The sequence below is a fragment of the Chrysemys picta genome, chromosome 3 (assembly GCF_011386835.1).
Source record: "Chrysemys picta bellii isolate R12L10 chromosome 3, ASM1138683v2, whole genome shotgun sequence".
Lineage (NCBI taxonomy): Eukaryota > Metazoa > Chordata > Testudines > Emydidae > Chrysemys > Chrysemys picta.
The window spans coordinates 131,429,173-131,450,854 of NC_088793.1; the positions used below are offsets into that span (position 1 = coordinate 131,429,173).

The 21,682-nt window shown below is 43.0% G+C and overlaps 1 long non-coding RNA gene across 1 annotated transcript in view; it reads right to left on the reverse strand.

Annotated features, from left to right (window-relative positions):
• Nucleotides 1-21,682, reverse strand: part of LOC135982412 (uncharacterized) — a 128,159-nt gene that overhangs the window by 15,110 nt on the left and 91,367 nt on the right. The window contains exon 2 of the long non-coding RNA XR_010599759.1: nt 11,005-11,202. This is a non-coding gene — a long non-coding RNA (uncharacterized LOC135982412). The remainder of the gene's footprint in view (nt 1-11,004; nt 11,203-21,682) is intronic.

Genomic DNA, 21,682 nt, shown 5'->3' on the forward strand with positions numbered 1-21,682 from the left:
ATCTGAAAACTAGCCCAACCAAAAGCCATGATAAAACTTCTCACTTTTAAATCTCTAAAGGAGGCCTACATGTGAATCCTGGTTAAAAAGCAGCTGAGGTTTGGCCGAGCAAGGGGGAGTCTACGAGTACATCTACACTGCACACTAAGCCCAGGTTCTGACTCCTATTTGAGCCCAAGCCCCACTTCTGTCCACACACAAATCAGTCAGACTCGGATAGGAAGCGCTCAGGTCCCAGGTCCTACAACCTACTGGGGGCGGTCGGAGCTGGAGTCCTGCTGTAATTCAGATCCAAGCCCTGTCGTTTTGCAGTGTGGATGCAGCTCAAGCCACAGACCCAAGTCATGAGGTCTGCATAGTGCAATATGGATGCTTTAGCACAGCCGAGACTCAGGTCAAGCAGTTGTATGTTTGGGCTTGGAAACACCAAGTCCACAAGCCTGGACAGACCCGGGTTTACAATGTAGTGTAGATATACCCCATGTTCTCCGAATGCACTGTATTCAGTCACGTTCCTGTGGGGAGGGTGATACAGGAGACAACAGGGTCAGGGTCTTGAGAAGAGACACAGGTAAAGCCACTAAAAAAGCCAATGCATCATTTGGACAGTTGCTGTTGCCGGTGTAGATGAACAAACAGCTTGCAATAATAATAATAATAAAAAGCAATGCAAGAGTGTAAAGGGCAGAAAGAGATAATAAGAAAATAATCACAGCACGGCTCAGAGACGCATGATAGATCTTGCTGGAGAAATGGAAAATTAAAAAGACCTTTGCACAATGGCAATCCAATATACAATGCAAAGAAAACAATCTCTGATTTATCACTATTCAGACAATGAGAGAGTGAAATGCCGAAGGGGAATCCCTTGTGATTGTCTTGCCAAATGGGCATTTTAATTTTTTGAGGGCGAGCTGATCAGCTCACAATTACATTAGAGTCTGATGCTAACTTCCAGTAGCTTTACACACACACACACACACACCCCTTCAGCACTGAGAGAAGCAGCGCAGCTCATGTGCATTACTCCTATTTCCCTCCACTGTGTTCTACAAATTCTTATGTCTCCAGAGCATCCAGCTCCACCCACTCAGCACAACTGCATGGGTGAAGCTTTTCAGATGGTTGCGGATAGAGTAGGTATCGAAGAGTGTCTCTTCTCACTAAGGTGCCCTTTCTAGTCGCTGGTGTATGCAAGTCGGAGAATTCTAAAAGATCAGGGTCGGCCTCAACAAGTGGGTAAGCAACTCTTCGGGCCCAAGTGCAGGTCTGGCAACTCAAGTGTACATACCAGCCTTTCCATGTTTTTGCTTGGGATCGCTGTCAGACTACACAGCCTATAGTTACCCAGGTCATCCCATTTACGCTTTTAAAATATTTTCACATTAGTCTTCCCACAGTGTTCCAAGAGTTGTGACAAATCAACACTATCTTTTCCCAGGGTTTTGCTTTTATTGGTATTTCCTATGGGTTTATTAAGCATCTCTTTCAGGCCCAGTCTCATAGTTTACATGACACTAACCAAGACTGGGGTGTAAACTGCAGCAGGGGGAAGAAGATCAGTAGAGAGGAAGGGCCTGTATTTAGATTCTTCTGCTTCTGTCCTGCTACCTGATGGGGAGTTTGGCTCATGATTTGCTTCTTTGCTCTCCTGCTGCTCAGGGGTCATGGTAGATTACTGCTTGAACATGAGCTCCCAGTGCAGTGTTGTAGCTAAGAAGGTTGAACAGGATCTTTGGCTGTATAGGCAAGGGAATATCAAGTCGGAGCAGGGAGGTGGTGTTACCAGTGTTGCTCTGTATATAGCAATAGAGAGACCATTACCGAATGCTGTAACCAGTTCAGGTTCCCACACTCCAAAAAAAGATGTTGAAAAATTGGAAAGGATTCAGAAAAGAACTACAAGAATGATTCCGGGCCTGGAAAACATACTTTATACCGAGAGACTTAACAAGCTCAATGTATTTAGTTTATCCAAGAGACAATTAAGAGGTGACTTGATCAAGGTCTACAGGTACCTGCATGGAAAAGAGATTTCTGAAAGTAGATGGCTCTTTAATCCAGTAGAGCACAGCAAGATCCAAAGGTTGGAAGCTGAAACTTGACCAATTCAAACTGGAAATAATGAGCAAAATTTTAACCGTGTGAGTGATTAACCATTGTAACAGCTTATATGGGGATGTGGGGGTTTCTTCATTGCTTGCAGTCTTTAAATCAAGAATGGACACTTTTCTAAAAGATATACTTTCCAGAGGAGAGCAACAAAAATGATGAAAGGTTTAGAAAACCTAACCTATGAGGAAAGCTTAAAAAAACTGGGCATGTTTAATCTTTATAACTGTCTTCAAATGTGTTATAAAAAGAACCAGTTGTCCTCCTTATGCGCTGAAGGTAGGACAAGTAGTAATTGGCTTAATATGCTACAAAAGAGATTAAAGTTCGACATCAGGAAAAACTAACTATATGGTTAAATGCTGGGACAGATTACCTCAGGAGGTGGAATCCTAGTCATTGGCGGTTTTAAGAACAGGTTAGACGAACACCAGTTAGGCATGGTCTAGGTTTACTTGGTCCTGCCTCGTCCCCATGGGCTGGACTAAAGGGTCCCTTCCAGCTCTACACTTCTATGCTCTAGTTCAATGAGAAATAATGGCTTTCATGTAGAAATTATTGCTAAATCTATGCATTGTGTCATAAATGAGGTCAGATTAGATTATCATAATGATTCATTCTCGCTTTAAAATCTATGAATTATGATTAACAAAGTAATCAACAATCACAAGGAAAAGAAACACTTGACAACTGCTCTACATGCTCTCTAGCTGTATGTACGACAGCTAGAATTTAGCTCTAAAGGGCAGCTGAATATAGGCAAGTGAAACTGAGCATTAAGAAGGGGTTTACTGCAAATCTTTCCTGAAATGCAGAGATTGAAGCGATCATAGAATATAGCTCTGTTCAGAAGCCTGACTAGCCAGGCAGGAGCGGACAAAGAAACACTAACTAATGTATGCATTCCATAGACAGCAGGCAGGGCAGACTTCAGGGATCTTTGATCTGCGTTACCACAGTGGGCTGTCTGGGAATATTCATGGCCTTCAGGGAATGACATGCAGCTGTGACAGCCATACAAAGGACTGAGAGATTGAAAAGACAGTCTCCTATTTGTAGCTTACTACAGGCTTCTTAACATCAATCTCTTCCATCTCTGCCTAAACCACCTGTGTCATCTGCCACCAAGGGCGTGGACCATTGCAGCCCCAGCTGGGAAAGCCCCAGCCTTAGAGGCATTAGCAGGGAATTGAATTGGAGTGGAAAGCTCTCTCTCTGCGGAGCATTATGCCTTATGCTGGCTTGTCTCCTGTGTGACTGAATAGGGCAGTGCAAACAGAGAGAAGTGGTTAGACGAATAAACGAGTTTATCACAAGTAACAGATTAATTCAACAGGGCTTTATGAAAACTGCACTAATCGACTAATGGAGGGAGAATTTCATGACTGCTTAGTTCCATAGAAACAGAAGTAAGGTATTAAGTTACAAGCATGACACCATCAGAATTAAATGCTCATTGGCTAATTTATCCTGTGGGCAGGACACTAGCCCTGATTCTGAGTTGCTCAGTCCAGCAATGGGAGAACAGAGTTGGCTGCACCCAGCTTTTATAGCTCTGGGATTCTGTGGTTCCCAAAAAAGGGCTGCTTCAGACCCCAGCATAAACTAGAACAACCCCAGGGTGTGCACCAACTTGCACCTCATCTACAACAGTCTCCAAAGGACAATTTGGCAGCCCAGAATAGTCAAAGTATTGTGCACTCTGGCCATAGGCCACCCTCCCCCAACATGTCCCCGCCAACTACCAGCAAGTCCCTATGCTACCAGGAGATTCAGCACAGGGCCATTCCAAGAGTCATATACTACATGGGAACTATGCTGGGACAATTCACCAGTGAGGTGGTTCAACTGCTGTCCACCACTGGCACCATATAAAGGGGCCTGAACACAGTCCAGTATTGGAGCCTTTGTTTCTAGCTGGTGGTAGAAGCTGCTGGCTTTTCAAAATTGACTCTTTGGCTGACACAGGGAAGACATGGCAAATGAAACTAAATTATAAAAGAGAAAAAGAAAGCTACTCAATAGCCAATATTTATTATATATCCTATGAACTTACCACTCCAACAAGAGGCTGGGATGCCAGAGTTAGCAGTTTGCTGTATAATTGATGGTTAGCCCATGCTACCCTAGAAATAGCTTATGTTCTGCACTGGTTTCTACTGAAATGCTAAACAGTTTTTTCCTTTTACACACACACACACACACACACACACACACACACACACACACACACACACACACACACACACACACACACACACACACAGAGTCAATATGTTTCTATTCATTCCTACTTGGCTCTTTTGCCAACCTCAATAAAAAAGTTCACAATATTGCAAAAATAATAATAATAAAAAAAAAACACAAAGCCACCACCTACACAAAACACGACTGATTTCTGCTACACATCCCACTTTCCAAGTTAAGATTGTTTTTTAAAAATTCTCAGCCTTTTTGGAGGAACCCATCTTTCTTTTTTCTTGGTTTTGTTGGGAATTTGTCTTTATTTTTAAGAAGAAAATGTAGTGATCCCTATTATGATTTCAGATACCATTATCATTTGGTACCATTATATGTACCCATAATATGCTGGTGTGACAAGGGTGCTGACCCTTTCTCCAGTCATCAGTCTTTTGGAAGGTTGCTAGGTAGGTCTAGTGCCAGCCCCACCCTAATCAGGCTGCTGCATCCCTCCTGGATGATTTTAAAAGATAAACTGTGGTATAGCGTGCCCAGGTTGGGGTAGGCAGATGGCTGGGGCTAGCAAAATGGAAGGCATTTGCATCTGCTCACATTGGGCTCAATCCAATGCGAGTCTCTCTGTTGACTTCAATGAGAGATCAAGCTCATTGTTGGTTCAGATTCCTGAGTATCTGAAACTCCTGAACCTGAAGTCAAAGCCTGCAACTAGAGCCATGAGTAACATCCCAATGAGGTAGGGAAGTGCTATTATCCCCATTTTACAGATGAACAGTTATGCTTGTCTACACAAACAATTTGAGCCAAGTTGGGTTGTGAATCTGCCTTGCACTAGCCTACTGCACACTAACTGTGCACGTGCACCCTGCTAACATACATTCACAATTCATTAGAGCACTTTGAGCTAATCCCATTTCAAAGAGGACTAGATCAAAGTGCTCTAACAACCTATTAATACGCATCAGCAGAGTGCACATGGACAGTTAGATAGTGGAAGGCTTCACACCCCAGCTGGCCACAAACTAATTATTCATGTAGACGAGCCCTAAGTGACAAGATCACACAGGAATCCTCTGGCAGAGCAGGGAATTAAAGTCTGGTCTCTCAAGTACCCAGTGGAACCTCCTGCATTTCTAGTATACAAGTGCTTCCACACACCCCTAATCAGAAACAGTATCATGTGACATATCTGACCAATCACAGTGTAGGGCTGGTCTACACAATGAGTTAGTGGGTGGCAAGCCAGGATGTAACTCTTCAGCACAGCAGCTTGCTGTGCAGTAACTCACTGTGTGGAGACTTGCAGCCTATTGAGATGACTCTTGCTTATGATATATAGAAATGTGTTGAAATGTAAATAGGCTCAAAACCTATTGCCTAAAAATACACTTGACAATAGTCAAGCCAGGCCTGGTAAAATACGAGTGAAGTAAAGTGAGAAAGCCCAGAGGCAAGGGAGAGAGAAATTAGGGCATAATCCCAGATCATGTTGTAATATGTTTTGGGCCTAACTGGTTTTTACAAGTGTTTTAGATAAAATGTTAGTGTTTTAGAAAATGCTTCCTATACTGATGTTTACTGGTATGGCATTTATGCAGATGTTAATTAAAGATAAGTTTTGTATTAAATAACCAGTGAGGGAGTAGAAGGTATTTTAATTATGGTAGCAGAAATGTAGATAGGTAAAAGGCAGATTTAATACTAATTAATTATGTGGTGTTATTGTAATTGATTATAAAAGGGGTAGCACCCTAATTTTAGATTAGGCCCGCCCACACACCATTAAGGTATCATTAGAGAAAGGATTATACCTATTCTTGCTATACAGGGACTCATCACCCCATAATACATCACGTTATCTTAGAATGTGAGTAGCAGTGCAGTGTATGGCTATATTGTAATGCCTGTTTGGTTTAACCAACACTGTTATTTTATATAAAGTCTTTAATTTTATACTCAATCACAGTCCTCCCACTAAATTAAATCACTGTAACCGTGCCGGAGGCTCAAATCTTAAAGAATTCAGTTTGGTTCTATTCCTTACCTTCAAGCTACTAATTGGGAATACATAAATCAAAGGTTACACACTACTACAGCACAGTGAAAAGTCCTACAGTGTGACTTAGCATACTGTGCTGTAGCAGTGTCCACATGGCAAGTAACTGTGTGGCAGACGGGTGCCCCGTAGATTCACACCCTGGCTTGCTGCACACTAACTCGCCATGTAGACAGGCTCTAAATTAGAAAGCTCAAATTTCGACTATTTACACTCAATGCACAGAGAAATTAAATAAATGGTTGAATATATTTGAACAACAAATGCTTTGGAAGAGATTGTGATCCACTCCCAGATGTGCCGTGGGCTTGAATATAGGGTAAATTAATCAGATACATTGATCCTTGTGAATTATTGACTCTGTGTGAGAGACAGCGTCTGAAACTCTAAAGAGAAGAACAATCCAGAATCATACCACACTTCACAGCTATGTCCTGCACTTGTCAGAGCAGCCATTGTTTGATCGATCTACCACTGGTTATTTTCATTCAAGAGAAGGAAAAGGTGGAAGGAACACACAGTTTCGTACTGAGGTACGTGGCTTGTTGTTTCTTATTTTCCACAATGAACTGTAGTGACTGCAACTAGTCTCTCTGCATTAATCCTGCTGTAGATAAGAAATGTCTCCCTTTTCCATGGCCTTCCATGCCTCCCTCCACTGAATATACCCTCTATCTGTATTGAATTTATGGCACTACTTGACATTTTATCTTCTGCACTGCCAGTGGCATGCCCTGATCTATAATTGCTGCACCTCTGCATTCATACTGCCTGGTTATGCAATACAGTGCACAGGGAGCAGAAAGGCATCATCAGCCTTCTTGTGTTGTCTGTATTGTGTACACTTCTTATTATCATGAATTGGAAATGTAGTATTGATTGGATCTCCTCGAATGTCATTGCTTAATAACCCCATTAAATATAAAGTAGAACTTATGTAGTGGAAGAAATGGAGGACTGATAGTGTCTCCTGCAAGACAAATTAATCATTATGTGTTTCTAATTAATGTCTACTCCTCTGCAATTTTAATTCACAAAAGAATCTAGCTTTTTAGAGTCATCTCAACAGGAGATGTATGGGGTGGGTGGGTGGGCAGGCAATTGTTCAGAGATTTCTTTAGTTATTTTCCATGTAAACTGGAAACAGTGTCTGCTTATCTGTAGCAAAGAATGGGGAAAGGCTTCAGATTTTGCTTCTAAGGCTATTAATGGTTACTGAGCCATTTGTTATAGCAGGTGATTTTCAACTCTAGAGAATAAGAACAAGATCAATAGAAAAAAGAAAACAGTCATGACCTTGTGATATGGACTGTCCTCCTAAACTATCTAAAGAATACGTCGATGTCTCATGCTCAAATATTTCAGTAGCCCCCTTGGGTCTGATCCTCACTTATTCTGTGCCTTCAGGGTGAAATTCACTCCTTGTCAGAGGGCCAGCAAAAGGCATATGCACCACTTAAAGTCAGCAGAGGCCTTCAATATAAAGCTTACACATGTCTTTAGTGGTGCACAAACCTTTGAGTACAGGATTTAATTTCATTCTAGGATTAGGAACTTCAATAGTCTCATGTTATTTAATTTTCTCTCTATATATCATTTTGATTCTGCTTTCCCTTTTTGATCTCCACAGGTAGCACTATCCCTCTGCCATATACCCAAGCAAGGTCCTGCTATAACTGATTGGCACATCATGTGCTAAATTTGCTGGGTTGCAACATCCCTCGCCTCGGGGCTGCACATGCAGAAATTGCATCAACATGGAAAGCACAGAGACCCGATGCTACAGAGCTAGTTTCTTTTGGTCAATGTTTACTGAAAATCTGATAGTCTGAGGAGAAGGGAGGAATCACATGGGAAGTTAGTCGCTTTCCAGCGATGGTTTAATTCACTCTTCTGCACATGATTTATGCCTTCTGTGGAAGACAGAAGATATTGGGCTTGATGGACTTCTTGTCATTAAAAGAATGACATGTCTTTGGTTCATATAAAACTTTGTTATGGTAGAAAAACAATGAATACTGACAAAAATATTCAACACTGAACAACTAGACAGTCACATAGTATTAAGACAACGAAGGGAGTGTGTTCTAATGGTTAGAGCAGGGGAGTAAGAGTCAAGGATATCTTGCTTCTATTTCTGGCCCTACAACAGGCTTACTGAATGACTGTGGACAAGCCGGTAAACTTTTTCTGTGCCTTAGTTTACCTATATTGAAAATCACTATAATAGCTACACTACAGGGATGCTGTGAGGCTTAACTGATGTTAAAGGGCTTTCTAGCACTCATTTTTACAAAAGCAAAAACTGGGTTTGTCCTCATTGGAGGACAAAGCCTCTGGCCCTGTAACCTGCTGCTCAATTCCAAACTATCTGTCCATCTACTTAAAGATGTTTATATTGCTGTGCATCGCTGGGCTCTCTGAGCAAAACTGATCAGCAATAGTGAATTCACGAGTCCTAACAGTCTCTAACAGTCCTAAAATGCTCTTTGTTCAGGCCAAGTGAGTTGCACTGAGTTTTCTGTTCAGCCTCTTTTTAACTAATGCTAGAATTTAATCTGAGCACCTCTTTCTTTCTGCCAAATGAGCTGTTGGTATGTACATATCCCAGCCTACTTACAGCATGCATTCTGCAAATATGCATTATGCACCTGACAGAGACATAGGGTAACTGTTGGGTCACTTTTCTGAAAGTCTCTCTCAAAAACAACATGGTGCCTCAGATCAAAGAAAGAGCCTGTGATAGGGCTTGTAGGCATCATCCACAGGTTGGCAGGGAAGAAGTTAATCACGGGTCGGGTGCCTGCCCTGAGTTCAGGATATTGTAAGGTAGTGCTAGGCTGGGCCAGCTACATGTAATGAATAAATCATGTCTCCCTTCCCCCCCCCACCCCAATCACATGCTAAAGAGGGGTGTGCTGTAGGCAGGTGGGAGCTGCATCTGGCAGTGAGTCAGAATTTAGAGAAATATTGATATAGCAGGAGTTAGTATCAATCAGAGACAAAGACGTCAGCTCACTCTTCCCTTACTTCAATGTAATGGCAGAACTGTAATAAGGAGCTCCTGGGAATCCCTTCCAGCACATCACTGGGCAAAAAACACCCTTTAATTCTAATCCAAAGGATGACCGATCCCGCTAACAGTGCAGTACTTCTGCTGCAGGACTTCAGTGCAATGTCAGCATCAGGTATAAATCCAAACTTTAGTGTAAAACAAACTCATGCCCCAGCCAAGAAGTGATTGTGCTACCAGTGTCAAGTATCAGGGGGTAGCCGTGTTAGTCTGTATCTACAAAAACAACAAGGAGTCTGGTGGCACCTTAAAGACTAACAGATTTATTTGGGCATAAGCTTTCGTGAGTAAAAACCTCACTTCTTCGGATGCATAGCATGTTTTTGTGCTACCAGTGAATCACAGTGTAATAGTGATGCAACTAACACGCAATGCCTTTAGGAGGAGGACAGTAGAACTTTTATTACAGCTGATATGCAGGAAGGTAAGAACCCCCTTGAAGCGGAACCCAGGCTGAGTGTAAAGTGCACTGAATTCCAGCAGGTGCCATTCACATCAATTAGTTCAGAAAGTGGGTCAGCCTTCCTGCTGCCTTATCCACTTGCTGATTGCCTCAATCTGACTTCCTGCTATTCGTACCATCTGCTGCCCTGTCCACTTCTTTAGAATTTTCCTTGCCAGATCTACCATTTTCCCCACTAAGCGACTTAAAACTGGGTAGTTTACACCGAAGAGCTCTGAACTAAACAGAGGAGAGGAAGTCAATATTCAGACTAGTAAACAAAAACAGAGTGTATGCTCCAAAGGTTTTAGAAACACTGCCAAAGATGGGGATTGCTTTCTTACCCTGCGTCCAACAGCATGTGCGCGCGCGCACACACACACACACACACACACACACACACACACACACCCCAGCACTGGCGCCAATTCAGATATTTATTGGGGTGGGGGAAATCCAGTTCCCGCCTGCTCTGGCAGGGACCCTGTTCCAGTCCCCACTCATCCCCCACCCCTCCTGTAAGGACTCTGGGCCTCCCTTGGCCAGGAAGTCTCACTTCTTTCTCACCCACACACTTTATGAGTCGGTGCCACCAGGAGTCAAGTTCTTGGTGGACTCCCTGTGCTCTGTCGCACAGGAACAGACTCCATATGTACCCAGTCACACCACCATTCGGCCTAGCCGCCCCTCTCATCTCGATGAAGGGGTAGCCAGGCCAAATTTGAGTGGTGTTGTGACCCCATGCACTAGGTTGCAATGTCACTCACTGAAATTTGGCTTGGCTGCTCCGCTGTCTGTAGAGAGGGACGGCCAGGTCAAATTTCATTGCCATTGCAACCACATAGCCAGAGCAATTCGGGAACACTGCGGCAGCAGTAGTACTGATTTAGTATAGGACGACTGCTTAATGTGGAACAAGCGCAAACACCTTGGGAGGGGGAGGCATTTGTCCCCTAGCCCTCTTTAATTGGTGCCACTGACAGGCCAAGCTTTGACCCAAACCACCCTCCTCCCACAAAAAGCCTGGTAAACCTACAGTCCAGTCAGCCAAAAAATGTGGCAAACAGAGCAAATTTCAGAGTTTTGTCAGTGTGTCATGACCTGCCAAATCCTGGCCCCTACCTTTAATTTGCAGCTTCCAGTAATCCTTCAAAACCTTTCAGTGGAGTGGACACCATGTTATGGAAGGTCACCTTAGATCTGGAACGGTCCCCAGTGAAAGGCTTCTGGTCTGATGGTATAATATTGATGCAATAGTTTATTTCAGTGTTATGTCCCCCAAATTCCTCTTCCTGTGGCGATATGGATATCTCCTGATTGCTGAAATTAAACAAAGACAGATGCCTGCTTAGAATTCTTGTGCCTGCAGCCAGTAAATGTATTTCATCACTATGGCTGCACAAACCAATGTCAGCTAGAGCAATGTGGTCTCTCAGAAGAAAAGAATTAAGAGAAATGGAGCAATTTACCCCCTCTAATGGAGTAACAACTGAGCTATTTGAGGAAAGATGGGCCAAATGGGATGAACGGGTGAAAAAACCATAATAGATACAGTAAGTAACTCAGACCCTATACTGCCTCAACTCTGTTATATTCCTGTATCTGTCACCTTCTCCTTTGATATTTATGTAAGAAAACAACATTTATCTATCGTTCATAAAAATTATGAACTAAAATGTCATTTGTAATTGAAATGCCTAGTTGAGCATAGGCAACATGGAAACAAGAACGGCATGGTTTAGCTTCAGACAGGTTTGAGAACTCACGGCTTTAAAGGAGTGAATCAAACATGGCTGTTCGGAGTCAGCCCAGACACTACAAAAGTCCTGCAAATTTCCCCATGAGTCCAACACTCTTTTAATCTTACTAGGCTGTAGATGCCAGGCAAGACTTTTCAAAGAATGCAATTTAGTGTGGTTGATTTCACAGATCCCTTGATGCAGGCTCTCACAAGACCCTGGGGTCCACCACACTTTTACAGTGATGGCACTGTAGTTATTGCATTGGCTGAAAAAAATAATATCTGAGATTTATATAGTGCCTTTCATCTAGAAAGGCTGTGTATATTTCACTCCCCGCAGAAACAGAGTCACCTCTTGTGTGGAAGAACAGGAGTTGTTCTCTGGTAATGACACTACACATCAGTTTTTAAAGGAGAAGTCCCCACTGGTAACAATATGGGATGGGGTGACTAAGACAGGCAGAAGGTTACTGGAATGTGATTTGGAAAGGCAGGGTAACATCTTTCTCTTAAACACAAAAGAAATAGACACACATTTCTCTCACCAGCACTTCCAGGAAAGAGAGGCCATGTATTTCAGTTTGGACAAGCCATTCCAGATGACTTGCTTTTATTGCAAGAACCCTTTATTGCAAGCTGCTGCCTGTATTACACAATAGTATGTCTCCTTCCTCCCGCCACACATCCTACATTTATAGGATAAGGGTCTGTCTCCTTTGTGTAATGTGATAGGATGAAACACATGCCATTCTTTCTCTTTAATTGGCAATTTCCTAAGCCTTTCATTAAAATTAGCATAATTCTACCTGAGAATTAGGAACTACAGAAGTTTTTATACAGGTTTTGCATTGGCCTAACTTCCTGGACTTCAGTGAAGCTATTGATTGAGGGCATGGCTACTTGCAGATGTAGAGCACTTTGAGTTAAACCAGCCTTCGTAGAGCGCAGTAGGGAAAGCGCTGCAGTTTGTCCACACTTACAGCTGCCAGCGCACTGGCGTGGCCACATTAGCAGCTCTTGCAACAGCCACAGAGAGCAGTGCATTGTGGTAGCTATCCCAGCATGCAAGTGGCTGCAACGTGCTTTTCAAATGGGGGGGGAGTTGGAGTGTGACAGGGAGTGTGTTGTGTGTATGTGGGGAGAGAGAGAGTGGGTTTTTGGGGGGCTGAGAGCATGTCAGCATGCGGTCTTGTAAGTTCAGACAGCAGCAGACCTCCCCCTTCCTCCCAGCCTCTCTCTTTCACACAGTAATGTTTGCTTTGTCTCGGAGCAGATAAGCATGCTGGCTATCAAACGGAGCTTTCAAAGGACATATCCAAAACAATGACTAGAGGGGATTATGGGACGTTTCCGGAGGCTGATCAGAGCGCAGTAATGCAACACCTCATTCACACTGATGCTGGGGTGCTCCAGCGGGGGCGCATCAAATGTTATTCTACTCGCTGAGGTGGAAAACCAGGAGAGCTGTAGCCGCAGAATCAGAGCGCTCTACGTGCCTTGCCAGTGTGGATGGGTAGTGAGCTAGTGCTCACGGGGCTCCTTTATTGCACTGTAACTCACAAGTCTAGCCAAGCCCTAAGCCTGTAGCTACGAAAACAAAAGTGACGAGTGAGAGAAATTTAAATGGCGAGGGGAGGATATGAGGTAGGGAGGCATTTAGGGGTCATCTCCTGACAAATTTGGAAACGCCAGATGCAATGCCCTGCAGTGTAGGACATTTTAGACTGTAGATTAAAAACCACATTTAGATTAAGACCTGTGACTAATACCAGTATAAGGGCCTGATTCTCCCGTCTCACACCTAGAATAGCTATTTACACCTATTGTAAAGCATGTGCAGAATGTTACCGTTATGATTCACTAGCAGCTTACCCTCACTTTGCCCAGGTGTAAACAACAACTCACAAGATGGGGAAGTGGAGAATCACCCCTCTAAATGGTTTGTTTTATTAGTTGATCAAAAAAGCCAGGGTTAATTTTACATTTACAACATTGTTTAGATAGCACAGGGAACAAGAACTTTTAGCTCAATTGCTTCCTTTGTGTCCATCTCAAGAACCAGAAAGATGCACTGATCCTTGATATATTTTCAGACCCGGTCAGTGAGACAAATGACATGCACGTGCCAGACAGGTAAACCAACCGCACATGATTCCAAAACAAAACAAAAAAATCCTAGTGCCAGAAATCCAGCTCAGAGTGAAAATGAAGACGACGACTATTCCTGCCCTTCGGCAGTTTTCAGTGCTGTATAACAGAGAAGAAAGGCAGGGAGCTTACACTGTACACTGTGACAGATACCAAGAGACCAGAGTGCTTAGATTTGTTGCAAACATATCCATGGACTAATGTGAACTCTAGTTCACACAGAGATCAGGATGGGGCTATCTAGATGAGAGCATGATTACGAAGATAATCAGGACTGGGGACAGACTCCACAATACACACCTTAGTGAGCAAAAGGTCTCTGATTTACCTGCAGGCGCTTTTCCTTCTTCACCTTTTCTCAGTGCTTTGGTACTATCCATTTCCATCTGCATTTATCAGACCCCCCCCCCCACTTCATCATTACAGAGGCTAATTAAGCAATTCCAAGAAAGTAATTAGTGGATAAAATAAGCCTTCGTTTACTTTTTGAAAATGTAAATCCAGAGATTCCTGTACAGAAATTGCTGCGAGATGAGCGCAGCCCAGCAGCTGAAACGGCACTTTACATTGGCTATTAGGCCTGTAAACTGCTTTTTGTTTTTTTATCATCCAGTTCCAATGCAGCATTGTGATTCTAAATGATAATCTGGTGCCAAGGTTACGTAGTGCTCTGTCTTTATGACAGAGAGAGAGAGAGAGAGAAGGGCTGGGCTGGACAGCTTGATGGGAAGAAAAAGTAAGATGAAAGGCAAGGTGCTGGGTTTCTCCCAAGTCTTATTTTCTCGCCTTACAATGCTACACAGAGGTGCAGTCAAAACAAAATAATAATGAAGTTAAAAAAAAAAAATCTGTGGCTTCCTGCTGTTGCCTCTCTCTGCGCCGTTCGGGATGTATTTTCCTCAGAGTCATCTGCTAACATTTGTCGATATAACTCAGGAAATCATTCAGGGCTTTTACACCTCCATCCTAAACAGAAATCCAGAGCTTTCTTTTTTTTATGTTAATGTTGCTATGGACTTAGATTCTGAACAAATCCAGGCTAAAGACCAGGACCCACTGCCATTCACACACCACCCGTTAAGTTATGGGAGCCTGCTTTCCATCAAGCAACTCCTGAAGCCAGAACTTTTGACCTCTCTAGCTTGTCTCACTAGTTCTGCTGACAGAGTTGATGCCATGTGGCAGACATATTCTTGAGACTCCAGAGTTCCTTATTTGTGAGGCAAGCAATTATGAGGCCAACCTGGTGGCAAACACTGAGTCAAACTGCATTATGCTCTGTCCCCAACATCAAGAGGGAGATTGGTATTGACATATGCAGGTTTCAGACATGCTCTGAGACAGGTATTATTGAGAGCTGCTCTGAGGGGATGTTGGCTCCAAGTGAACCAACCCACCCAGAATTGTCTTGGCTCAAGCTAAAAAGTTGGTGTAACGTTGCTGGTTCTGGCAGGACGCAACTGAGAGTGCCAATTCAGGACAAATTGCTTAAAGCAGGGCAGTTACAGCCCAAGGCTGGGGTTTTTCCACCTCTAAGGCAAACCAAACCATCCAGACAAAGAGGACTTTGGTCTCACCCCACTGGCTAACCACAAGTCACACATGCAATTCCCTTAGACACGCCAGTTCCCCAATATCACCACCAGTACCACTCGTTATGGGGACAAATGGTTATGAAAACCAAAACCCCAGGAAAAGAAAAAAAAGGTTCTCCTGATCCCAAAGGACCAAGCCCCAGACCCCGGTCAATATACAAATCAGATCTTACCCACAAATCACGCTGTCGCCAATCCTTTAGAATCTAAAATCTAAAGGTTTATTCATAAAAGAAAAAAGATATAGATGAGAGCTAGAATTGATTAAATGGAATCAATTACATACAGTAACAGCAAAGTTCTTAGTTCAGGCTTGTAGCAGTGACAGAATAAACTGCAGGTTCAAATCAAGTCTCTGGAGTACATCCCCAGCTGGGATGGGTCATCAATTCTGTGTGTAGAGCTTCCGTTTGTAGCAAAGTCCCTCCAGAGGTAAGAAGCAGGATTGAAGACCAGATGGAGATGAGGCAGCTGCCTTTTATAGTCTTTTCCAGGTGTAAGAACACCTCTTTGTTCTTACTGTGGAAAATTACAGCAAAATCGAGTCTGGAGTCACATGGGCAAGTCCCTGCATACTTTGCATATCTGCCTGCTCTCAATGGGTCAATTGTATAGCTGATGGTCCTTAGTGGGCCATCAAGCAGGCTAGGCAGAGCTTCATAACTTCAACTACAAAATGATACACACATATAGACAGCATAATTATAAACAGCAAACCATAACCTTGTCCTAGACACCTTATTTGACCCCCTTTATACAAGATTTGGTGCCACTACAGGACCTTGGTTGCAACCATGTTCCATATGGTCCCAGTTTAAGTCAATAATGTGACAGTTGGAGTGGACACTGCACGGGGCAAAGACCAAGAGGGCAAGAACAATTAACTCCTGACAGCATGATTTATTTGAACCATTGACCAATTCACTAGTCACAGTGTCTCCGCACATGGGAGCACACTCCTAGCTATGTAAGTCTGCAGAAGTTCATTTTCTAATAGCAACAGATCTGACTTCTGTATTAATAGAAGCACACGCTGCTTGGTAAACAACTTAGGACTTTCAAAGCTAACCTTGCCAATTCAAGCTAGGCTGCTGTTTTTGTTTTCCAGGATCCAAATGCTCTGTGTAAGTAGTTCATCAATGTAGCAGCAGCGTACCAATTTAGGGATCAATTGCTCTGACTGTGGCTGCGTTGGTGCAGAAGCAATCAGGTCAGATTTCTCCGTAGGTTGATGCCTTGGAGAATTGTTGCTACTCTCTCTGTTAGGAAATGTTGAGTGCAGTCAAGGAGCTGAAGTGGAGGCTGCCACTGCTAGTGCTGTATCTGAGTCTACAGAAGATTCTACTGTCTGATTTGCCCCTTCTGGCCTGTCTGTGTAAAGTAAAGTGCCTGAGCTATCAAGTTACAGTGTCTCTCTCTCTCTCCTGTCAATCCATGTGAAACCTGTACTGTATGAACTAAGGATTACTGTGTGTGGCTAGCATGCAATGTGTGGTTTGGGACACCCTATTTAACTGGGTGTTACTGAGCAACTGCTCAGTCATTTTCTGCATGAGAGTGCTGGCAAGTCTATGTGTGTTTTTCACATACACTTAATGGATCTAGATTGTTGTTTTGCAAGAGTCATTATTCCAGGAGGTTTATGACTCAGTAGCCATATCATGGGAGGTAGATTCAAATGGATTGAAGATGATTGGCACTGTTCTATCATATTCGCTGAAGTGGGGATTAGGTTAATGTCACCAAGAATGCTTTCTAAGCAGTGTTCTGCATGTAACATTAAGCTTTAGACATCAGTTCACTCTGCAGGAGATATTAAGCTGTGAATACCAATGTTGTATATGGTGAATACCAATGTTGTATATGGCGGAATCCCTGATTAGAAACATATTCATGTCCACATGGTTGGAGCCATGATGGCAGACTGACTCCTGTACTGCAGAAATAAGAAAAATGTAGTAACCACTATATAACAGATTCAACATAAACAACGGCTTAAGAAACTATAACTGCAAAGTCACACAATTGATTCAACACTCTGCTCAATACATTCAAAGATATCACAATCACCTATTTTACATGGATATATTTCCCCTCACCACCTCCCTCCCACCAATGTCATTTTTCTATGTATTGTAATGATCCCTGCAGATAGCACCTCCACCATTAGATGGTACTGTATCTTTATTTTAGGGCTAAGTTGTTGTCTTGTTTTGATATTATTTGTCTTGGTTGGAAGGGCAGGGCAGGAGAAGGTTAAATCCCATCTGTATGTTCTGGAGTTGTTACTTGCAGCATCCAAAAAGTCCGTTGATCTCTGTAAGCAAGTATTACAGTATTTTCAGATCACAGACTTATTGCTGTGTTCCTAGTACCTCTCTATTTAGTTTCGGGTCAGTAGCTAATTAGAACTTCATTCAAAACTCAGTAGGCGTTTCTATACTAGAGTCTTCATCCCAGATAATTGTGGTGCCACAGCTGTCCATGACTGAAATGCGAGAACATCTCATTTCTGGGAAATAACAACCATCTCCGATTTTAAAGGTAATAACCATTCAGACTGTTTTTGGATAGGCCATTAATGGTGGCGAGTCCACCACCTCTACGGTCCATTGGGTCAATAATCTGAAAATTAATGATTCATAACAACATTTTTAAAACTACTGAACAAATGTTAGTCCCAGCAAGGTACTGTGAACCAAATCTTACCTCTAGCTCTTTCATTGTACTGAGCCAGCCAGAGCAATGGGGCCTGTCTGGACTTCATTGCCACAGAGCCCGAATAGGGCAAAATCCCATTCTCTCACAGCCATCTCAACTGGTGCACGGTGGAATAGCTTCATTGAAGTCAACAGATCAATGCCAATTTACACCAGTAAAGGAGCTGGCCCAGAGACTCTACCCTGCCAAGCACAAAGAGGCCTGCCAACTCGCTGGGAAATGGGTTAATCTGTGTGACCGTCAGCCAGCTGGGGGAATCTGAATGGGCTGGTCAGTCCAATACAATGATCCAACCAACAGCAATGGGATGAAGCAGGTGGAGGAGCAATGCCTGACCTGTCTTCCAAGAGGAACCAGGATCATGTCAGAGTAGGGATTTCTGGACATGTTAAGAGTAAAGGGCTTTATTAGAGACCATTCGAATAGTTCACAAAATGGCCTTTAACAGGACATGTGGAGATCCCTATAATAGTCAAATGCATTGTGCCACTGTCCAGGTGAGGGTTAAGCTGCCTTTCCCCCACACGCAGAATTAATGTGAGAATTTAAGATTTAGAAACAAAATTTCTCAGGTCATTACTTCCCACCATGGACTAACTGATTTGCCTATTTTTAGTTTGTTTTTTTAAGAAACAAATTAGTTAGTTATTAGCAAACTAGTTGATATTCTGACCCATTCCACTCACATTCAGTACAGAAAAATTGCTCTTTCCTGAAAATGAATTTGATATTTATGAGTACAAAGTAGTCCAGGAACTCACTGAGTTTTTTTCTGTCTGGCTTGACTTTAGTCTCTGTGCTAAATTCACAGATTCACATAAAAAATGGAAGAAAATGAATACAAAATCCAGATCAAAGAAATACCAAGCTGAGGGTGAAATATTCAATGCTGGGCTCCAGGCAGACACAAAGGACCCAATGCTTCAGGGTGTGCTGAGAATTTATTGTGTGGTGCTGAGTTCCTTCAACTCTCACAGATTTCACTGGGTTTTCTGACTCAGCCTTAACCATCTTTGACTATAGCTTGCAAGTGAATATTTCTCAGTTGCATCCTCACAGTGTCTCTCCAGCTATTCAAGTCTTTGACAAGTGTGTGGAATCCTGACTCCCTTTGCTGTACCATGGGACAGAGGCAGTGCTGCTGGATAGAATGTTAAAGGGATACTGACAAGTTGATTTTGGTTCACAATTTAGGTGTTGTTAAAACAATATTTTGCATGACGACTCAAGCAACACATTCCAGTGCGCAGTCTAGATTTAACAATCCCTTTGCAGGTTTTGAAACCCCAGTGTTGCAGCACTGTGTTTGTACACGAGAGCCAGAAAGTGAAACTGATTAAAAACCAAGATAAAATTAACTGGTCCATTTTGATCGTCCAACACAGAGAGAAATGTAAAAAATAAATAATCAGCCAAACCCTTTCATTTTAATAATCTAAGGGGTTAGGAATATAGGTAAGGAAAGCTGTTTCTTTACGAATATAGGAATTTTCTTTATTCCTTTAAACAGATTTCTGATCATGCCTCAGACAGATCAGATTTCTTTTATGAATTAACAATTAAAACTATTATTCGGGATTTTTTTAAACTGTGTATCAATGAAAACCAAAGCAGTTTAAAGGCACCAGTGCTTCAGACTAAGGCTAAAAAGAACACTTCTATTAGTCAGGCACATCAGATAGCATATCATAGCACTCTACTTCTACAGCCCTGCATGACCAAGTCCTTGGGGGTTACAAATTCATGGATTATACTAATCCATATAAATGTAATTATGAGTCTTTATGGTCTTAGAAACCGTTGCATATTAGCCACATACAGTACTATGATCACTTCTCTAATCCCATTTTTCTGATCTTTACAGTGACTATCACTGTGTCCTCCTTTACTGAGAGTGAAATGTGATGCTTTTGATCTGGCAGGATTTAGAGCCACCTGATCATGGTTCATAGGTGGCATGGTTTTGAAGGTTAACTCACTTGCTCTGCCTTGGTTTATATGGAGGGGGATAGGAAATATTCAGGGCAGATTACATTAAAAAATGTATATAAAGATTATACTGATTTTAACTGTATCCCTCTCTCCCACCCATCAAATGTTGCTTGTCTTAGTAGGTTGTGAGCTCTTCAGGGCAGGGCTGCGTTGGAGCATGTGCACACGCAGAGCCGGGAATACTGTAGCTGCTACTGGAATACAAACAAACAAACAATAATACACTGGAGCCAGCCCCTGCTGGTGCATAATGCGGCAGAGAGCTGAGCCTTCTCTTCACTCCACTCTCCCACCTTGTACTCTTCATGCATGGGCTGGGCACTCTTGCAACCCTTGTGCTCCCCCTAGTGCAAGGATCGCTCAGGGCATGACACACTGCAAAGAAGAGCCATTCACCACCTTTCCCCACCTCTGCTAATAGAGCTAGCTAACCAGAGAGGGAAGTAGCTGCACTTCACAGGGGTCCAATGAGGATTTGTGCCTCCCTTAGAAAAGAATGTTATCTGGAGCTCCTGCTGGCATGGGCTGGCTCTGCACTGTCCCATCTCAGGACTATGTCTTGATGACACAATCTGGTCCAGATTGAAACACTGATTGGTTTGTGATAGGCCATCCTCTGGATGTCAGTGTAATTCCTACATTCACAGAGGCAAAGATCACACTAAAGCTAACTTCATAGATGCTGATTGAAAAACAGGAATTCTATTCCGCGTGTGTGTGTTGGGGGAGAAATTGAATGAATTTAAGAGTTTGTTTTGGTCAACATTTTTCATGGATTTCTTCCAGTTTTTCAGCAAATCGGTTTAAAACCAATGTGTTCATTAAACAACTGGAACATTTAGCATGATGCAAAACAAATTTCATGAAAATTTCTGTAGTGATCAAAAAACCAATTTTTGTTGGGGGAAAAAAAGCTTTTGGGTGAAAAATTTCTAACCAACTATACTCATCACATTGACTGCTGAACTCTTTTGAAGATTTGGCCATATAGTCAGCGGGAGCTGGACTCGTTAGAAAGTCTGGCCCCAAATTGTGGTTACTGGGCTCTTGAAAAATCTCGTCTCACGTGTGGGATTGAGCACCTTAACAAATGAGGTCAGATCGGAAGTTATCACAGAATCATAGAAATGTAGGCAGGGCTGGCCTAAGGGAAAATGGTGCTCTGGTTGAACTTGTATTTTGGCACCTAAGGCCCCCGCTGCCTCCCCAAACTCCCCCCCCCATCGCCTCTGGCCTTGCTGCCTCTCCCCCTGCCCCACCATCGCTCTGTGCTCCCTTCTGCGGCATCACACCCCACGCCTGTCCCACTTCTTGTCTCTTGACCACAGTGTCCCCACTGACCACGGCGCCCTTGGTGGTTGCCCATGTTGCCCACCTGTAAGGCTGGCCCTAAATGCAGGGCTGGAAGGGACCTTCAGAGGTCAAGTCCAGCCCCATGTGCTGAGGTAGGATCAAATAAACCTAGTAACGTGTATGGGGGGGAGAGGGGTGGTGTGCATTGTAATGCTACAGGCTGCCTCTAATCAGCAAAAATGAGGGAGTAGAAAAATGGCAACAAGTATCCCCCCCCTTTTCACTGACATTTTAAAATAAACCCAGAAGC